The sequence below is a fragment of the Phocoena sinus genome, chromosome X (assembly GCF_008692025.1).
Source record: "Phocoena sinus isolate mPhoSin1 chromosome X, mPhoSin1.pri, whole genome shotgun sequence".
In the NCBI taxonomy this organism is placed as follows: Eukaryota; Metazoa; Chordata; class Mammalia; order Artiodactyla; family Phocoenidae; genus Phocoena; species Phocoena sinus.
The window spans coordinates 112,061,145-112,080,279 of record NC_045784.1 but is presented as its reverse complement, the minus strand read 5'-3'; the positions used below and the strand labels follow the sequence as shown (position 1 = coordinate 112,080,279).

Sequence of the window (19,135 nt, the reverse complement as noted above, 5' to 3'; positions counted from 1 at the left end):
TTCTTACCCCTGTGGGTATTCTCCATGGAAACTCCTTCTGACCTTTTCTCTGACTTTAGGCATGGTGATTTCACTCACCCCTATAATTTTAACTATTCTTTCTATGTGGTAGAATTTCAATCTTTATGTTCAACAAACCTTCATATCCATGTTTTTGATGAATAACTTGATTTGGATGGCTTTCAAGCACCTTATGTTCACTTATATCCAAAGCTGAGCCCATTTCCCTTTGACCAAAGCCAGCAGCTCCCCTTCCTTCTTTCCTTTGTTAACAGCGTTGCTCTCTTCCTACTCATCCAAATAAAACATTTTGGATTTATCTTTGATTCACTCATTCACTCTTTTGGTAAAGATTTGAGAGTCTACTTTGTTACTCCTTTTTAAACTTCCAATGGCTTACTCTTTCCTATAGAATAAAAGATAAACTTTGTAGGTCAACAATATGCTCTACAGCGTACGCCCACCTTACCTTTCCTGATTTATGACTCTTGCAGCCCATCCTTCGGCCAACAGGAACTAGCCATTCTGAAAATACACCCTATGACATGATACGCCCTATTTACACTTGTGTGCATTTTTTCCCTGCCATTTGGAATATGATCATATCCCATACCATTAAATGCTATCCATGCTTCTAAACCCAGCTCAAATTCTTCAATGTTAAAGAAATATACTACATTTCTTCTTACCCATAGATAATTTATCTGTTTACTTTATATCCATAGCATACTGTTGTTTGCTTATAGTACACATCTATTATTCACATGACATGGCTTTGTTTGATGTTCTTGTTATTGAAAAGGAGAAAGAGACTACAACAGAGAGGAAGATTTTTGGTAAAATATCACCATGCAAATGTTTGAAAGCTAGGAGATCTGAATTGGAGGGCATGATCAAGGATGTCAATTAAGGAGAAGAAGAGCTTGGATTTGTAAATTAAGGATGTGGTGCCCTTTCTTCATTCTTCATAAAGTAGAGTGGTTTTGGAATGGAGGGACATTTCAATTACATCTCAGAAAAGGGAAAAGGGCCAGAGATAATTGGAAATTGACCAGTGAAGCTGAATACTTAGAAAATTGTGTGCAAAAATGTAACTTGAGAGATTATTTGGAAGCGTATGCTAACACTTTGCAATATGCTTACATAAAAGGGAAGTGATCCAGTAGGGTTGATCGGATTTATATGCAAGAGACAGTAGAGATCCGACATATAAAATGAAAGATAGCACTTTTTCTGATCGTGCAAAGGTAATAGCCTAAATTAATTTCTTAAAAGCTTGGAAATTTGGCAGAGGTAAATGGAGGATGAGCAAATTCATATAAGTAAGAGAAGGCATTGAAAACGATGAGGAATGGTCAAGGGGAGAGAAGCCCAGCTTTCATTTCAAGCTGTCAGAAAGGATTGAAACAGATGAAAAAATAATTTGAAGAAAGCTCTCAAGGAAAGAAATGAAGCCAAATGCTTTGAAGAGAAAAATAGGTATTTTGAATTTTAGAACAAATTAATGTAGAGCACAGAAAAAAAATAAAGAAATTAGAACAGAAATAGGGAAAATCAAAGAGCAAGTGATAAATGTGTGCAATAGACAGAAAGTCTGGGTAATACAAGGAAGAAGCAAAGGCAAGCAAGTCTACTGGATTTTCTCAGGTGCATGAAGAGAAGAAGGTTGCCACGTGCTTGAGAGGTTATAGACAGCTAGGTTAAGGTGACTTTAAGTCAGTTATGAAAGTCCTTTATGGATTTATAATGCAGGAAAGGATATAGCCTGATATGGGGGTATGAAAAAACAAGCAACAAATGAAAGAGCGACTCAGCAACAGACTTCACAGCTCAAGTGTGAGTGAGCATCATGAACAAGTTGATGAGAAAACATGAATCTGCTGCCTTATGGATGCAGCACAATGGAAAATCTACAAGCTTTGGGGTCAGAGATGGGTTTTAGTCCTACTTTACCTTAGGCAAATCTTCCCAGCTTCCAGATCCTTGAATTTATCATCTGTAAAGTGACTTCACACTGTTGTGAAGCTCAAATGAAACAATATTTGTGAACATATCTTGAACAAAATTTAGATATTATTATTCTAGGACTTTTATTTGCATGGGCTGAGCAAGTATTTATTTGTGGGTTTCTTTCTTTCCTCCCCCATCTTTATTGAGATACAACTGACATGTAACCTTGTGTAAGTTTAAGGTGTACAGCATAGTGATTTTATATATGTATATATTACAAAATGATTATATCTGTGGTTTCTGTGGTATATGGGATACGAAAGAAACGACCAATATGATAAAACAAGGAGGGTTAATGGCATTTGAGCAAAGAAAAAGAAACTGGGAGTCACTGACATTACTAAACACTATTTTTAGAAATCTTTTTATTAAGGCTCATGGTGGCACTATTCATAATGCATGAGATGCAACACTACGTCTAAACGAGTGACAGGTGATCAGTGAACTTCAGAGATCATATGAGAAGCCAGAGGATATTTATTATCTTTAAATAAACACATTTTGTTTGAACAAAATGCAATTTTATATGCCTTACAAAGCTATTCTGGGTCAGAGAAAGGGCTGTAATATATGAGTAAAACACACAACTAAGTGACTTTGAACCCTGCTCTCTTCATATTTCTCTGTGCTCACGGAATGTTAGGAAAGAAATGAATGATGTTGTGGATGAGATCACCCAACCCCAAGGCCCCTTATTACATTTGTGCTAAAGATCTTGCTTCTGAGAAAATGAATGTTGAATGTGAATGAAATTGCATGTAAAAACGAAAAAGGAAGGTTTACTCTAATGACCCAAGTTTCTTCCAAATCCGTATTGCTACAGCCTTAGTTTGGGTCTGCATCAGGTCTCAGATTATTGTTAACAGCCTCCTAATTGGCCCTATGTCCAATCTGCTATCTCTTCAATCAATTTTACACATTTGCTGTAAAATTGAGCTTTTAAAAACAATTCTGGGGCTTCCCTGGTGGCGCAGTGGTTGAGAGCCCGCCTGCCGGTGCAGGGGACACGGGTTCGTGCCCCGGTCCGGGAAGATCCCACATGCCGCGGCGCGGCTGGGCCCGTGAGCCATGGCCGCTGAGCCTGCGCGTCCGGAGCCTGTGCTCCGCAACGGGAGAGGTCACAGCAGTGAGAGGCCTGCATACCACAAAACAAACAAACAAAAAACACACAATTCTGAACATGCTACTGATCTGCCCAAAATTTTCAGTAGTTACCCACCACTTATAGCAGGGCTCAGAAAAATTTTTTCTGTAAAAGGTCAGACACTAAATGTTTTAGGCTTCACAGGCCACGCACAGTCTTTGTCAATAGCCTTCCCATTAAAAATTTGAAAACCATTCTTAGCTCATGGGCTATACAAGCCAACAGCTGGCTTTGGCCTTTTAGGCTGTAGTTTGTTAACCTATAGAATAAATAAAGTGCAAGCTCCTTAATACAGCATAGCAATCTTCCCATAATTTGGCCTTCTGCTTTCTTTTCAAGTTTTATATTTTGCTAAAACACTTCCCACACCCTCTGCTGTGGGAATTGAATTGGCAGTATCTGGAAGTACAGCAAACTGGGTTTTATACCTCTGTACTTGTTCACATTGCATCCACTAAAATGGTCCTTCTTTATCCAACTGGAAAACTATTCTTCTCTCAAGACTCTACTAAAAGTGTCATCTCTTCTATTAAATATTTCCTGACTGCCAAGTTAGAACTGGTCTCTGTAACTTGTGCAAATACGGATTGCAGTATCTGTAGCACTTCACTATGCTTATTTACTCCCCAACTCAAATGTGAGCCTCTCAAAGGCAAGAAAATGACTTACCTGGATTGTATTCCTAACATACGGTAGCCACTTTTTAAATCTTTATGGAATGAATGACCCCAGGCCTTCTGTTAGCAAGTCATTCAACACGAGCACTAACATAAAAAGCAGTCCTCTGAATTGTGCATGACCCATACATAGAAGCAAGTTACTACATTTTTAGTCTCTAGAAAAGCTCCCTGAGTCTCACTCTTACATCTTGTGGAGATTTCCTCATACACCCAGCAGGTCATGAGAGTGGTTACACAGATCCTCATGGCAGATTTTTTTTTTTTTGATCATTAATGCCATCTTACAGTGCCTGTGCTTTTAGAATCCAAATGGGGACTCAAAACCTATCTTCCAATAAACATACTTTAGAAAATTCTCCTAAGGCCTTTAGTATTATTAGTGATAGAATGATGACCTAAATAGGTGTTGGTGAACTGCCCTTGGAATGTTGTTATCCTGTCTCAGTGGGGAAAACGTGCTCAGAGTTCCAAGCTGATGACTTATGAGTTAACTTTTGGACATAACTCATTCCTAAGTTTGAGGCTGTCTCTACTTAAAATATATCAAGCATAGGTCAGAGGAACTGGAATAGGAGTCAACCAGATTAAGAGTAAAGCCATAAAAGTGAGAGCCAAAGGGAAATATGATATTACTGTGTTTCTAAAATTAGAGAATGGGCTGGTGAGGCTCCTCATTGCATACCCTGGAGAAAATGATGCATAAATGAAATTGATTTTAGAAAACAAAGACTAGGAGTATTTGGAAGCTTTTAGAAAATAGCAATAATATCTACATTTATTGAACGCTTACTATGTGCTAGGAACTGCTCTAAGAACTTTAAATAGACTATCAATTTCATTTTCCAATGGCACAATAAGAAGGGTACTATTATTATCTTTATTTTATGGGTGGGGAACTTTATTTTGTCTTTATTTTATGGGTGGGGAACACAGAGCAGTTATTTGCCAAAGATGCCATAGCTAATAAATAGTGGAGCTTAAATTTGAATCAAAGCTTTCCGAATCCATTGCCCACAATCCAAATAGCTTCAATTATATGCATGGAACCACCAACAAAGTGCAGTGTGGAATATAATTACATTATATTATACCTTTATAATATATTTTATATAATTTATATATTTACTTTAAATTTATTTTATTTAATTTTTATTAAATATTTAATTTACTATTAATTAATTTATATAAATAATATATATTACACATAATGTATATAAATATATGTATATATATAATTTGTCAGATAATATACCTTCAGAATAATCAACCTTTAGAAAGTAAAGAAAAAGGCTAAGGATAGAAAATATTGTGACCAGATAGTCATCTACCCAAGAGAAGGCTCTGGGAATAAAGGAAATTTTAGAAGCAAGACATAACTACCTTCTGAATGTGCTATGGCAGAAGGTTTCTGGAGTCAACCAACTTAAGATGAGAAAAAGAATCAAGTTACCATAATACAAAGTGTAAAATAAATGTTGCTTGACAACGATAGAAACTGCATATGGCATCTTATTAAATTGGGAAAAAGGAGAAAAATAATCACAATCTTGGCCATGAACACTTTTGAGTAGAGCAGAAATGCTGAAGCTCATGAATGTGTATGAGAAGTGGGAGTAGAAATGGCCAGAGGGTCACTAAAGCACACCATGGAAAAGAAGGCAGAGAAATAGAAGAAGGCAAAAGAATAACAATTTCAGTTTAGACATTTTTATAGGAAATTGGGGCTTCCCTGGTGGCGCAGTGGTTGAGAGTCCGCCTGCCGATGCAGGGGACACGGGTTTGTGCCCCGGTCCAGGAAGATCCCACATGCCGCGGAGCGGCTGGGCCCGTGAGCCATGGCCGCTGAGCCTGCGCGTCCGGAGCCTGTGCTCTGCAATGCGAGAGGCCGCAACAGTGAGAGGCCCGTGTACCGCAAAAAAAAAAAAAAAAAAAAGAAAGAAATTGATATGATGGAAATGTAATGTTTTCAGAAACAAATGTTGGTTGAGAAAATATTTATTAATATGTATAATATGCAAACTATTTTAAAATAAGAAATTATAAGTATAAACTAGAATAATTTATTTAAAAACACGTTTTAAATGATAAAGTGTTTTACAAACAAAAGATATTTCTTGGCATGAGATATTATCACCTAAATGTGGGAAGTGAGAGGTCATTTGTCTATTAGGTTCAAAATTGGGTCAGACATCTATAAAATGTGATGTGAGGAGCAAATGCTATATTATGGTTGCATAACCACTGTCCTATATATGAATTCTATCTATCTTGTGTGGCAAATACAAAGATGTTTGGTTGCAAAAATCCTGTGGTTTATATCCCAGAAGAGAAACTTCTTCCTGATGGGCTACTATGGCTGTAGCAGTCACCTTTGCCTACCTACTACTATTATTCTCTTTGTGAACTATTTTGCACACATTCATGGCTTTAGCTCTTAATATGGCTTGACAAAATGTTAACATTCACGGTAGACTTGATGAGTGCCTAGTGATGACCACGGAAAGAATGCTCGCTAAGATTTTCGTTGTTGTTGTTTGTTTTTAAAAACATAAATTGAAATTTTATGGGCTGAGTTTTCATTTTTATTCTTGCACATTGGAGAGGCTTATAAAGAGAGCCATTAGGATTTTTCATTTCCTTTGGCTAACTTCCTAAGTGCACCTTTTACATCCTTATTTCTCAGAGTATAAATGAGGGGATTTAACATGGGGGTAACTGCTTCATAAAATATTGAAATGACTTTGTCTTCTTCCTGATATTCCTTTGACTGAGGTTTCAGGTACATTTAGATGACTGTCCCATAAAATACAGTGACCACAGTTACATGGGATCCACAAGTGGAGAAGGTGTTAAGTCTGGCCTCCGCAGAACGGATCTTCAGCATGGCAACAACAGTGCAAAAGTAGGAAATGAGGATGAAGGTGAATGGCAGAGGCAGTGTGAACACACTGATAACCAGACCCAGAATTAGACTGACAGGGGTGTCTGAGCAGACAAGCTTCAGCAGGGCCTGAATCTCACAGGTAAAATGGTTGATGATATTATGCCCACAATAATGAGCAGGGATTGCAATGATTGGCGTGACTGCTACTAAGAAGGCACTGGCCCAGGTTTCCAAGGCCAACTGTATGCAAACCCGGTTGTTCATAATGATGGTGTAACGCGGGGGGATTGGAGATTGCAACAAACCTGCCGTAAGCCATGATAGCAAGGAGACACTGTCATCCCCAGAAAGAGGGATGTGGTCATCTGGGCATAACAGCTGGTATAGGAAATGTTGCAGATGTCCCTGAAGCATTGGGCCAACATATATGGCTCCGAGCTAGTGGAGTAACATATCAAGGAAGGATAAATTCCTGAGAAGAAAATACATAGGGGTATGAAGTCGAGAATCCCATCTCACTACAACAACAATAGGTCGTTCCCAAACATTGTGACCAGCTGGAAAAACAGCAGTCCTAAGAAGAAGGCAGCCTGGATTTGAGGCTGTTGGGAAAATCCAACAAGGATGAATTCAGTCCCCTCAGAGGCACTGCCTCTCTTTAGACTGCCCATTTAATTGTCTCAAGTACTAGGAAAGAAGACAAAACATAATGTCACCTACATGAGGAAAATAAGAAGAGTAGCATCTCAATAGCCTGTTAAGAGTTCCTGTTCTGCAGCTCTGATTATTGTGTGTCATTTGTTTTACTGGGTTAGACTCAGCTGTTCAAGTATCCAATGGTGGAAATATAGGTTTTCTCTTTACTTTCCTGTCTTGTAGAACCGTATATCAGGAAAGTTGTTTGGACTGTTAGATACTTATATCTGATTATTTGATTAAGTAAGACAATCATTAACAGTGGGTTAAACAGAATTATTACTCTCATAAAGGGGCGTAGCTAGATGATTGACTTTATTCTTGACCAAAAAAAAAAAGAGGCAAATATGCTACATCTCCCCACCTAAGATGCTCGTTTATAGTCGACTTTATTTAAGCTGGTTCATTAATTAGCAAGTAATAATTTTTTTTTACAACTGGATCATTGAGCTTAAACTTGAAAATTATTACTTGGAATATTACTCAGCAAGTAATAAGTTTTAAGTTTAAGCTCAATGATCCAGTTGTGAATGCTTGAAATACTTCTTTACTTTTCAACCTTTTTTTTTTTTTGGTTGTTGTTCTTATATGTCGTATTAAAACCACCTATGCATGTTAAATTAGACAGTGTATATGTAGCTAAAGCTATCAGTCAATTCAATGGAAAAACATCACTAGCCAAAATGACATGAAGTAAACCAAGCAACTGGTGGATTTATTGAACTCTCACTCTGTTTAATTGTTCTGACATCCGTTTTCAAATGACAGAAACTTACTATGTGCAGATCCTCCCATCTCCATATAGTTCCAAACAAGAGCTTAAAGGGTGATGGGAAAATCTTATTAGATAAAAGGATTTCATGAAGACAACAGTTACCAGAAATTGTGAAGAGGGACAAGGCAAATTTTGGAATGCATGTTTCCAGAAGTGTTTAAAAATAAAAGAAAGGAAAAGACAGAGCCCTGTCAGTTTTATATGCTTTCAGTAGGGAGTAAAACAGATGACCCATTGAAGACTCCTTTGGCTTTAAGTGGCATGGACATATATACACTACCAAATATAAAATAGCTAGTGGGAAGCAGCCGCATAGCACAGGGAGATCAGCTCGGTGCTTTGTGACCACCTAGAGAGGTGGGATAGGGAGGGTGGGAGGGAGGGAGACGCAAGAGGGAAGAGATATGGGGATATATGTATATGTATAGCTGATTCACTTTGTTATAAAGCAGAAACTAACACATTGTAAAGCAATTATTCTCCAATAAAGATGTTAAAAAAAAGATTTCTTATTTAGACACAGAATCAAATCTCTCCTTATTGTATAGTTATATTAGTGCTGCATATAATTAGGTAATTCTTCATGCTCAATAGGCAGAATGTTGAAATACAGAGCAAAAGCAAGGGAGTCAGCTGGATCAAAGTCTAAATTCTGGTTCAGCCACTAACAAGCTGCATAATCTTGAGAAATTCAGTTTTCTCATACGTGAAATGGGAATATCACCTAGCCTCTGGCAGGACTGTTCCAAGAATTAGATGAGATTATTTCTATAAAGAACCTAACACAGTGCCTGGCACAATTATACCACCCAAGAAACTTTAGCTCCCTTCCCACTTTCACACCCCACATAGACCTTTCCTTCAGCTTAGATTTCATCCTTGTAAACATGTGCCGAAATGTTATTTCATCCTACCTTTCCTTGTAAGGTTATCATGTTACCAGAAACAATACCATCTGAAGTTTTCAGTTTGAGTAACAACTAAAGAAAGGTTGACTGTGTAAGTCATTAAAATTTGTTCCTGATGGTAGGTGGGAAAAGACATATAAAGAGACGAAAATTATTCACTGACTTAGGGCTGGAGGACAGTAACAGAGAAGTGCACCTCATTCATAACAGAAGCATTTTGCAGTTGGCGACACCCCCACAAATGACTAATCTCCAAGAAGAAATTTGATTCCTTCAACTGCAAGGAAAAGAGGTTTAACACAGGCAGCTGTGGTGATAAATCTTCCTATCGGTTGTGGTTATAAGGTTGGAAAATCTTGAGTTAACTGTGCTGGTGAATCATGCACATTTATTTCTACTTGTTAAATATCTTTTTCTTTTATTTACACAGAGTTGGCTTGCAATAAGGCTACCATGAAAGGTTGGTGTCTAAAAAACAATAAAAAAATTCATTTTCTAGCCTTATAATAATAATATAGTTGCCAGTTCACGACATGCAGTTTTTCTTTGCCTGTGCAAATATTAGAATGATATTTCTTCTAGAGGTGTCCAAAATTCTGTTACTTTGTTCCCAGCCACAGAAAAATAAATTGAGGAGATATCCTTCTGAATACATTGAGATCTTTTTAAAGTATTGGTGTTTGCCAAAAGTGTATAGTCTACTTACAGACCAAAAATATTTAGGTAGTATTAAAAGAAGCCACACTTCAAATGCAAGAAGGAACTTTGGAAATTTGGATAATCTTGTGGTGGGTTTAAGAACTTATAACCTCAGACTTGAAGAACAGTTTCCACTTTGGGGATTTAGGAGATATCCCTGCTTTGTAATTAAGTTGCCTAATGCAAATAGGGAGAGAGAAAACAAATAAGGAGGAGGAGACATCTGCTATATTTAGCTCATTAAAATAATGTTCACTTTCCTCCTAACTTGGTTAATGAGCATTTCAGTGGCTGTTCCCTATAGCAATGATTCTGGTCAGTAAATATGGTGGTGGTCGGGAACCAGGGCTGGTTTTCCTCAAGGAGAAGCTTTCTTCTGTTTGGGCAGTTCTTCATTTACTTTCTCTTCTGATAGCAAGTTAAATGTTCAGGTAGTGCTATTAAGACTTTATATTGAGGAATTTTGGGGATTAAAATGTACATCATAGTATGATTGTATAACTTAATTTTGTGTTTACTGGGTCTTCCAAAGATATGCTATGTTTGTCAATCCAATTCTCTCCCAAGTATGATTGTGAGTTCAATTTTTATTTAGTTTTGTTTTTAACTTGAGGGACTTTTGACCCTGTATAATGGAAGTAAGTCTGAGTGTACAGTTTGGAAGCTGTGAGCTCCTTGATTTAGTGACCATATCTGAGTCATCTCCGTTTTCTTTGGAACTCTACCTTGCACAGAGGAAACTCTTGAAAGATGTTTGCTGAAATAAAAGCTCTTGATGTCACTTTCACTAAGTGGATTTTTCCATTCAGGTATTTTTATATTGCATTTAATCATACTATCTGTTTTTGGCTATCTGACCCTGAACAATTTTTTTCCTGAAGTTTTTACTTGTCAATTTCTTGGTGCAAAAAAATGTATCGATTGACAGAGCAGTGATCTGTAGAAAGACAACAGAAAAGGAGAACTTTCACCCAGATAGTCACTTCGTATCAGGCTTTTGTGGGTCACTCCTTCCACAGAGGGTTGATGGTAAGGTTCTGCTTATGTGAGATACCCATTCCTCAAGAATTTTCTGTGTGATTCTATCCTAGGGACCTTCTCACACCCATATATAAAAAAATATTAAACCTATGTGGAAATTCACAAAATGTGAAGGAGAATAAGATGATGAACATTTGTAGTAGCATACAAATTGAAAGAAATTGCAGTGCCATCAAGGAAATATTTCATGGAGGACATGGTTGATGCTTCCCTAATGAAGATTACAGAACTGGCATAGAGGCAAGCTACAGTAGGAATGGAAAGCTTCAGCTGTCCAGGCATTTGATGGAAGTCTCAGTCTGGTAAAAGCAAGGCATCTTATAAATTTGGTATTTGCCTTGCTGACAATTTCATTTCTCAGAAGGTTAAAGAAGCATTGAGGGGAAATGATGCTGTGGACTTAATTATGATGGAATGGACCAGAATCTTGGGAGAAAATAACCATATCATCTGGGAGTTCATAATAGAAAGAAAGTCTATAGCCAATATTTCCAAAAGGGAAGTTGGCTATGAGACCATAGATATCTTTTCTCTCAGTCTTTTAATTTCAAATTTCTTAAAGGCTCTGACGATAGTTTGACCAGAGGCAGAGAATCATGAGATTTAAGGTGAAAATAGACCTTTTCCACTTCAAGAGCACAGCACACAACATGCAAACAGCCCAGACTCAGATCTCCTGGGTGTAGACAGTACTTACGTAGCAATCTCATAAGGCCTAATTGACAGCAGCTTTCTTGCCTCGTAGTCAGATTCTACTAGACCCAACCCTATAGCGTCCTGATCTGTGTGGCCTAATCTGAAAGTTTACTAAGTACCTGGATTTTATTTATCTTGTGGATATTTTTCTCAGAGCTTTTTGGTGTGTCTATGAGAGAATTCAATATAAGCTTTATAGTCGGGCAGAATCATTCATTTGTCCATTCAACAAATATTTATTGAGTTCATACCATGTGTCCGGTTCTGTTAAAGTTGCTGAGGATACAACAATGAACAAAAAGAGACAAGGCTTACCTTCTTATTTGACTTATACTCTTTTGGGATGATAGTGAGAACAAGAAGTAGCAAATAAAGCAATTGATATAGTAATAACGGTTATGAAAGAAACAGAGTGATATGAAAGAGAGTGCTGGAACAAGATTGTTATTATACAATAAATGTTAGCTTTCAAGGAAGGTAATGTTTGAGTTGAGATCAAAAGGACACAAAGGCTCTTGCCTTCCAAGATGGCCCACACTCTGTCTATGGAGCGTGTATCTCCCTGAATAAACCCTCTTTCACTTTACTATGTCTTGCTCTTGAATTCTTGCCTGCACAAAGCCAAGAACCCACACTTGGCGGCCATCCCAGGGACTCAGACATGGCTTGGGTTGTGACCATCCTCTGGCACCCCACTCTCTTTCCTGCAACATCTTTTCTGGCACCCAGTGCGGGGCCTCAAAGGCCATAATCTCGATCCGCCTATTGGGCTATGGCTCCCCTCTGAAGGGTGTCTGGGACTTATCCTGAGCCATGGAGATTCAAGTAGCCCGTTAAGTGGCAGCTGACGTCACCTGCAGGATCTGGCAGAGACCAGTTCTCTGGCCGTGAAGAAGCGCACTGAGGCCAAGGCTTTTCCCACTCAGTCTTTCTCATTCTCCTATTGCTCTCTTTGGGCTTGAAAACATCCACCCAGACGACCACCAAACATCCAAATTAAGACTGCGTGGCAAGTAATTGACAACCTGGTTGGGTCTAAAGAACTCCTGCCAGGGGTCTTATCTGGTGGCGCAGTGGTTGAGAGTCCGCTTGCCGATGCAGGGGACACTGGTTTGTGCCCCGGTCCGGGAAGATCCCACATGCCGCGGAGCGGCTGGACCCGTGAGCCATGGCCGCTGAGCCTGCGCATCCGGAGCCTGTGCTCCACAACGGGAGAGGCCACGACAGTGAGAGGCCCGCGCACCGCGATGAGGAGTGGTCCCCGCTCGCCGCAACTAGAGAAAGCCCTCGCACAGAAACGAAGACCCAGCACGGCAAAAATAAAAAAGTAAAATAAACAAAAGGACACAAGGGAACTATGTGAAAATTTAGTGAAGAGAGTTCCAGGGAGAGGGAACAGCAAGTGCTAAGACTCTAGGGCAAGAACAGGTTTAACTGTTTGCTGAATAGATAGCAGATAAGTGTGGCTGAAGCGTAGTGTAGGGTAACCAATCATCCTGGCTTGCCCCAAACTTTCTTGGTTTTACCACTTGAAAGTCTCCCGTCCTAGGAAACCCTTCAAACCCTGTGTGGGACTTAGTATTACCGTAGAAACTCACTAATGACACTAACCTCACAGAGTATTTCTTTCCAAGTTAAGCATTCTGTAGTCCTTCCATCTCAACTTAGATGATATAGTTAGTTCTAAGATCTCTCAATCACAAACCCAGTACTACTCCTGGGAATATACTTGATTTTTTCCCCCGTGTACTCTTGAAGAGTGGCCCTTTGAACCAGACACCCTTCTAAAAACATGGCATGACCAATGTCCATTATGGAGAAACTACAGATTGTGGCAGCATTCTTCTAATAAGTCATCCTAGGATAGCCAGCTGTTTTTAGTGGTATTATGCTTAGCAAGGAAGTAAGTCCACTAGCCCTGATTTTTCCACACAAACTACTCTCAAACCAGTTAGTCCACTTCCTGTAACTGTAAAGCTGATTTTCTTTCAACCTCAAGGCTCAACTTTACCATTTGCTAAGCAATGCTCATTCTTGTTCAGTTTAGCTCAGAATTCCCTTCCTTTTGAGGTCTTTTTGAATGCTAATTCTGGTATCTGAAACTTTACCTAAGCACTTCTTACTTTCTTTGTGTCATCAAAAATTTGACAAATATGTCTTCTGGGTTTTTATTGAGATCATTTGATTAAAATGTTGGACAAAACATGACCCTGGGCATGTCACTGGAGACCTTCCAACATAGCATTAATTCATTAATCAATACGTTAGGAAAATTTTGTTTAAGCAGATACTAAATTTTAAAACTTCAGGTATACTCTGTTACTCATGATTTGGGATATGGCATGTAATCATGAAGCCAAAATTTTGCCTGAAGATAAAGCCCCTTTTATTTGTCCTTGCAGATTACTGGGAATAATGGATGATAAGATTGGAAATGAGGCTGGAACAGCTGGAGAACAGTAGGCAAATCTAGCATGGAGAAAAAGAGCCCTTAAAGCTGATTCAGAGGTCTTACAATTTGGGAAAGACCAGAAGAGGAGGGGGCTTGAGTATAAATGAAGAGTTAAATGTCTTAGACAGTTACTGAATTCTTTTTTTGTAATGATGCTACAGTCATAGAAAATATATAAATGACCGGGTGTGATTGTGTTCCAATGAAACTTCAATTACAAAAACACATGGTGAGCCAGGTTTGACTGGCAGGGTGTAGTTTGCCAACATCAGCTTAGATGATCCAGAATCACCCTTATAGAAATATCCTCATACACAGTCCAGGAATATACAGTTTTCCCCTGACCTTCCTTCTCTATGTTAAGCTCTTTTATTACTAAGCTTCAACACTGTAGGTTGGGATTTCTTTAACTCCCTTTTATCCTGGCTTACTTTCAAGGTTATTTCTTCTGACTTTTCCCCTTTATGATCTAGAACAGGGGTTGGCTAAGTTTTTCTGTCATCAGGAATATTTTAGATTTTGGAGGCCATAGGTCTCTGTTGCAACTGCTCACCTCGACCATTGTAGCACAAAAGTAGCTACAGGGATTATGAAAAAGAATGGGCATGGTTGTACTGTAATAAAACTTTACCTACAAAAACAGGCCGTGGGCCGGTTTGGGCTCTCATGCTGCAGTTTTGCCAACTGCTGGTCTAGAAGGGATGGTGATTATTCTTGAAATCCTATCCGATAGCCTAGCTACTACCTTGCATTTGCTTTTTGCATTATACTGATTGGAGATTACCTGTGCACTACAGGTCACTGCAAATAGTAGTCCCTCAGGCATCTGGAGGTCTTGTGTCCTGTGGCTAACAGCACTAATTTGTGGTTGTCTGTGCCCTCTGAATCCTTCATAGAACTAAGGCCTGGAAACATGCTGTTGATCTCACAGCCCCCAGTCTCAGAATCCTCTGAGAAGGCTGCTTTTAAACCTACCAGTTTTCATCTCCCCTGTCCCTGGAGTGAAATGTCTGCCAATCTAATTATGAGGTGATAGCAATTAGCAGGAATTAGCACCCATCATGTAAAAGTTCAGATTCCTTTCACTGAAACTAATTCATATCCAGAGCATTGGCAGCCCTTTACCAAAACAGTCTAATCTCCTTTTGCACCAGAGGTTATGAGCATCCTTGGATGACTGAAGCCACTGTTGGCAACGGGCAGTTGGGTAGAGCAAATGACTGAGAAGAGAAACTGGAGCAGGGCAAGGGAGTCCCTGTAAGATGACGAGTCCAAATGACTGTTCCATCTAAAAGAGAGTGGAAGTCTAGTAAGCATATCCATTGCTTATGTAAAACCACATTTCCTATTTGACTCTAGAATGAGTGCCAGGTTTTCAAATGCATAGAATTCTTATTTTACTGAAATTTTAGAGTAATTGAAAAATGGAATTCTATGTCTTTGCCAAATCTCAAGTCAAGGAACAACTTACTCTAGATGTCCTGTGGCCAGATTTCTTGTCCTGGTTGTGCCAGAACACCCGGGACTTTCATTTCTCCTGTGTAAAGCAAGTGACTCTCACTGGACAATTACTCTTTTTAATCAACATTTTTTTTCCAATCAAAAGAGAAAACATGAAAGCCACAGAAAACTGTAGGTAATTGAACTAAACCCACAGAGAATTGTACTGTTCAGTCATGGTCATTAACAGCATTTGTGGTCTTTCCCTATTCCTATGCCTATTTTCACAGTCATTATGTCAAACTGTAGAAAATGCTGGGACCTGTTTCCCACTCAAGCATTTTCCCATGGCAGTAGACAATTGTTAAGGACTCTTCTTGCTCTTTGATTTCAGGTATGTTTGGTTTCTTATGGTCCATGTAAAATAGACCATCAAAAATCATGGTAAATAATATTTGATTTTTTAACCAATAAAGAAGTCAATATAAAGTTTTTCATAGAAAATAAATGTAAGAATTGTAAAAATAAATTCTTTATAAAGTTAGAAAGAATTATTACAATCCTTTATTTACCCTTGTTGGCCCTTGATTGGATTGTACCCTAAAGAATGGTCCAGTGTGGTAAATTAAAGAACCAATTATACCATTCCTTTCTCCCCCAGGAGAAGCATATGGTCCCTAAGGCCAGAAGTCAGATTTTATGAAAATTACTGGAGATGAACAGATATAATGTTTTTTAAAAAACAGAAAACTCCTCTGAATTAAGGAGTTTAGAGTATAACTTTTAGCACCCTGTAAAAAAATGAAGCAATATTGATACCATATGAAAAAGAATGAAGATGGCTGACTTTGAGAATAAATTATGGCAGGCCATTATAAAGAAATAATACTCCAATAAAGATGTAAAAAAATTATACTAGGTTTTGCAGACATGGATAAAAAACCAGTATCTAGAGACCAATAAAGCAACATTGGAAATTTGGATGTTGGCCCAATATTAGATGAGCACCTCCTCATACAAGACATTGGCCCTTGGCACATAGCACCCCAGGAAAACCAAAACACTGTTGTTGCCTGCAGGGACTCACAGCTGACTTGCTCAGGGCTGCGGTGACCCTTGGACACAAGTAACTATAAGGTGAGGGGCAAAGTGGTAGGTATCCTTGCAGAGAGGCATCTGAGGTGTTACAGGAATTTCTTTCTTCTGTTGACCTGGAGCAGTGTCCCAGTGGATGATTCCACACCAGGAAAGGATCCTTGGGCTGAGCAGTGTCATGTATGAACACAGAACATGCAGTAGCAGTAGGTTTTGCCTTTCCATTTCGTAGAGACCTGAAGTGAATTCCAAATGTAACTCAAAGGCAGCAGCACCTTTAGTAAATGGGGAGAGGAACTCTCCAAAGTCCATTTATTAAAACGGCCAGGGAAGGAGTGGAATCGCACCTGCCAGGGGACACAGTATCAAAGGTTTTAAAGTTGCAAAGGGAAATCAGTTCAAACCCTCCAGGATTAGGTCCCAGAGATGCAATTAGAAGGCTGTTCACATGAAAGAGTTCAGGAGTATTTACAAGAACAGGCCCAAGAGAAAGAGTTTGTTTCTAGATTATTAACGCTAAAGTTGCTTTCCTCCTTAATTAATTCTCTATCTTTGGAAACATAAAAGATTTCATTGCCTCTTGGCAACTTTTGGTTCTAAATGGCCTGGAAATCCAACATGTGGGTCTAAGTGGTACCAAATGCCAGGATGAAAGGCCAGCAAATCTGTGGTAGTCACCTGGATGATTCTAAATATCTGGATGGATGATAAAACATGTATTAATTTGGTGCCAACATCACTACCTTGGGGCAGCATACCTTGACTCCTCAGGAAGAAATCTGGTTCCTTTTCTTATGTTCACACTTACGCCTCTATATTTTTATTATCTGTTCACTCGTGTGTCTCCAACTCTGGGTCTAATTTTGGGAGGAGAGACACTGTGTCCTTCCTGCCCACCATTGTTTCCTTTCCACCATATGTAGCACAGGGCCTGGAATGTTACTACACACCCACAGATGTTGGATAAATGAAAGAACACTTGGGCAACCTGTGGTGTGCTGTCACTAATGGGATGTTCTATGGTGAAAGCAGTAGGGAAATGGCTTTGTCAAGGGTCAGCCAATACCTGGAGATTTGTCTAAGTGGGCGGTGGCACAAAGGCTAGAGCTGTACCAATGTGCAAGGTTTCTTCCTCATGTCAGTTGATGAAGGTCAGGAATGGGGCTGGGAAAGCTGGTGTGATATTCTGATATATTTTCGTACCCAAATGAGGACTTTGGAGCCCATCTGATACAGTGCCCACATTTTATTTTATTATTAAAAAAAGTTTTTTTGGGCTGTGTTGGGTCTTCGTTGCTGCGCGTAGGCTTTCTCTAGCTGCGGGGAGCAGGGGTTACTCTTTGTTGTGGTGCACGGGCTTCTCCTTGCGGTGGCTTCTCTTGTTGTGGAGCACATGCTCTAGGCACGCAGGCTTCAGTAGTTGTGGTACACGGGGCCAGTAGTTGTGGCTTGTGGGCTCTAGAGTGCAGGCTCAGTAGTTGTGGTGCACGGGCTTAGCTGCTGCGCGGCATGTGGGATCTTCCAGGACCAGGGATTGAACCCGCGTCCCCTGCATCAGCAGGTGGATTCTTAACCACTGAAACACCAGGGAAGTCCCTGCCCACATTTTAAAGATGGAGAAATTGCAGCCCAGAAAGGAATAGAGTCTGCCCCTAAGGCACTAGCTAGCAGAGGAGACTTTCATACCTGTATCTCCAGATGTCCTGGTCAGTGCTCTTCTCTCTGTAATCAGCTGCCTCTACTAAGAGCTCTGAAACTCAACAGTTTCAATGGCAACTCCACAAAGGAAGTAGCTACGTGGTCTTAGGAGATGGTTTCCCCCTTTTCTGATGTCAATTTCCCGATTGGGAAATTGGCCTTATAACATGTGACTCCTAGGGCCATTGTGAGCTGGCCTTAGAGGAACGAGTGCATGTGATGGTCCTGGCAGAGTGCCTCTTACGTAATTGGTTCTCAACTCTTAACTCCCTTCTCTTCACCCCTTGCACACGAGGTCTTCCAAGAAAAGCAAAGGTGAAGAGTGTCCTTAGTGGTTCCAAGGGTCAGCTTTGCTGGGGGTTTGACTGCTCTGACCCATCTCATCCCTCAGGAAGCAAATTCAGAACTGAACCTGGCCTGGACGTGGTCTTGCTCTAAAGAGACCCTCCCTGCTCACTCCTACATCCCCCAAGGAAACACAGCCTTCAAAACACAAACTTTCCAATTTTCCCAGTAAAATGAATGAAAGACGCTTTTGGGGGATGAAGTGATTTCTTTTTAGCTCCATTTGTTTACTTTTCCATAAGCTCCCAAGATGGCTTACATGTTAGCTGTTAATCACACCATCTGTTCAAACAGTACTTCACTAAATGATTCGATTCATACTTTTTCTTCTAAAATAATCTTTTAAAAGACAGTGTTTATGTCTGTTATCCTTCACTTGGCAATGTAGCATGAGCTATTTTAATGTTGCTGTCATTGTAAACACATATTGAATTCTCCATTTCTTAACTGCACAGAAAATAGGACAACTTCTCTGCGTTTGTTCCACTTGACTCTAGGCTTAGGGATGAAAGAGTGCTATTAGACAGAGATGTTATATTTCTAAAAAGAGAAAAAAAAGATGAAGACACAAA

The 19,135-nt window shown here is 39.4% G+C and overlaps 1 pseudogene; it reads right to left on the bottom strand.

The window, feature by feature from the left end:
- Nucleotides 1-6,454: 6,454 nt before the first annotated feature.
- Nucleotides 6,455-19,135, bottom strand: part of LOC116747191 — a 36,138-nt pseudogene continuing 23,457 nt past the window's right edge.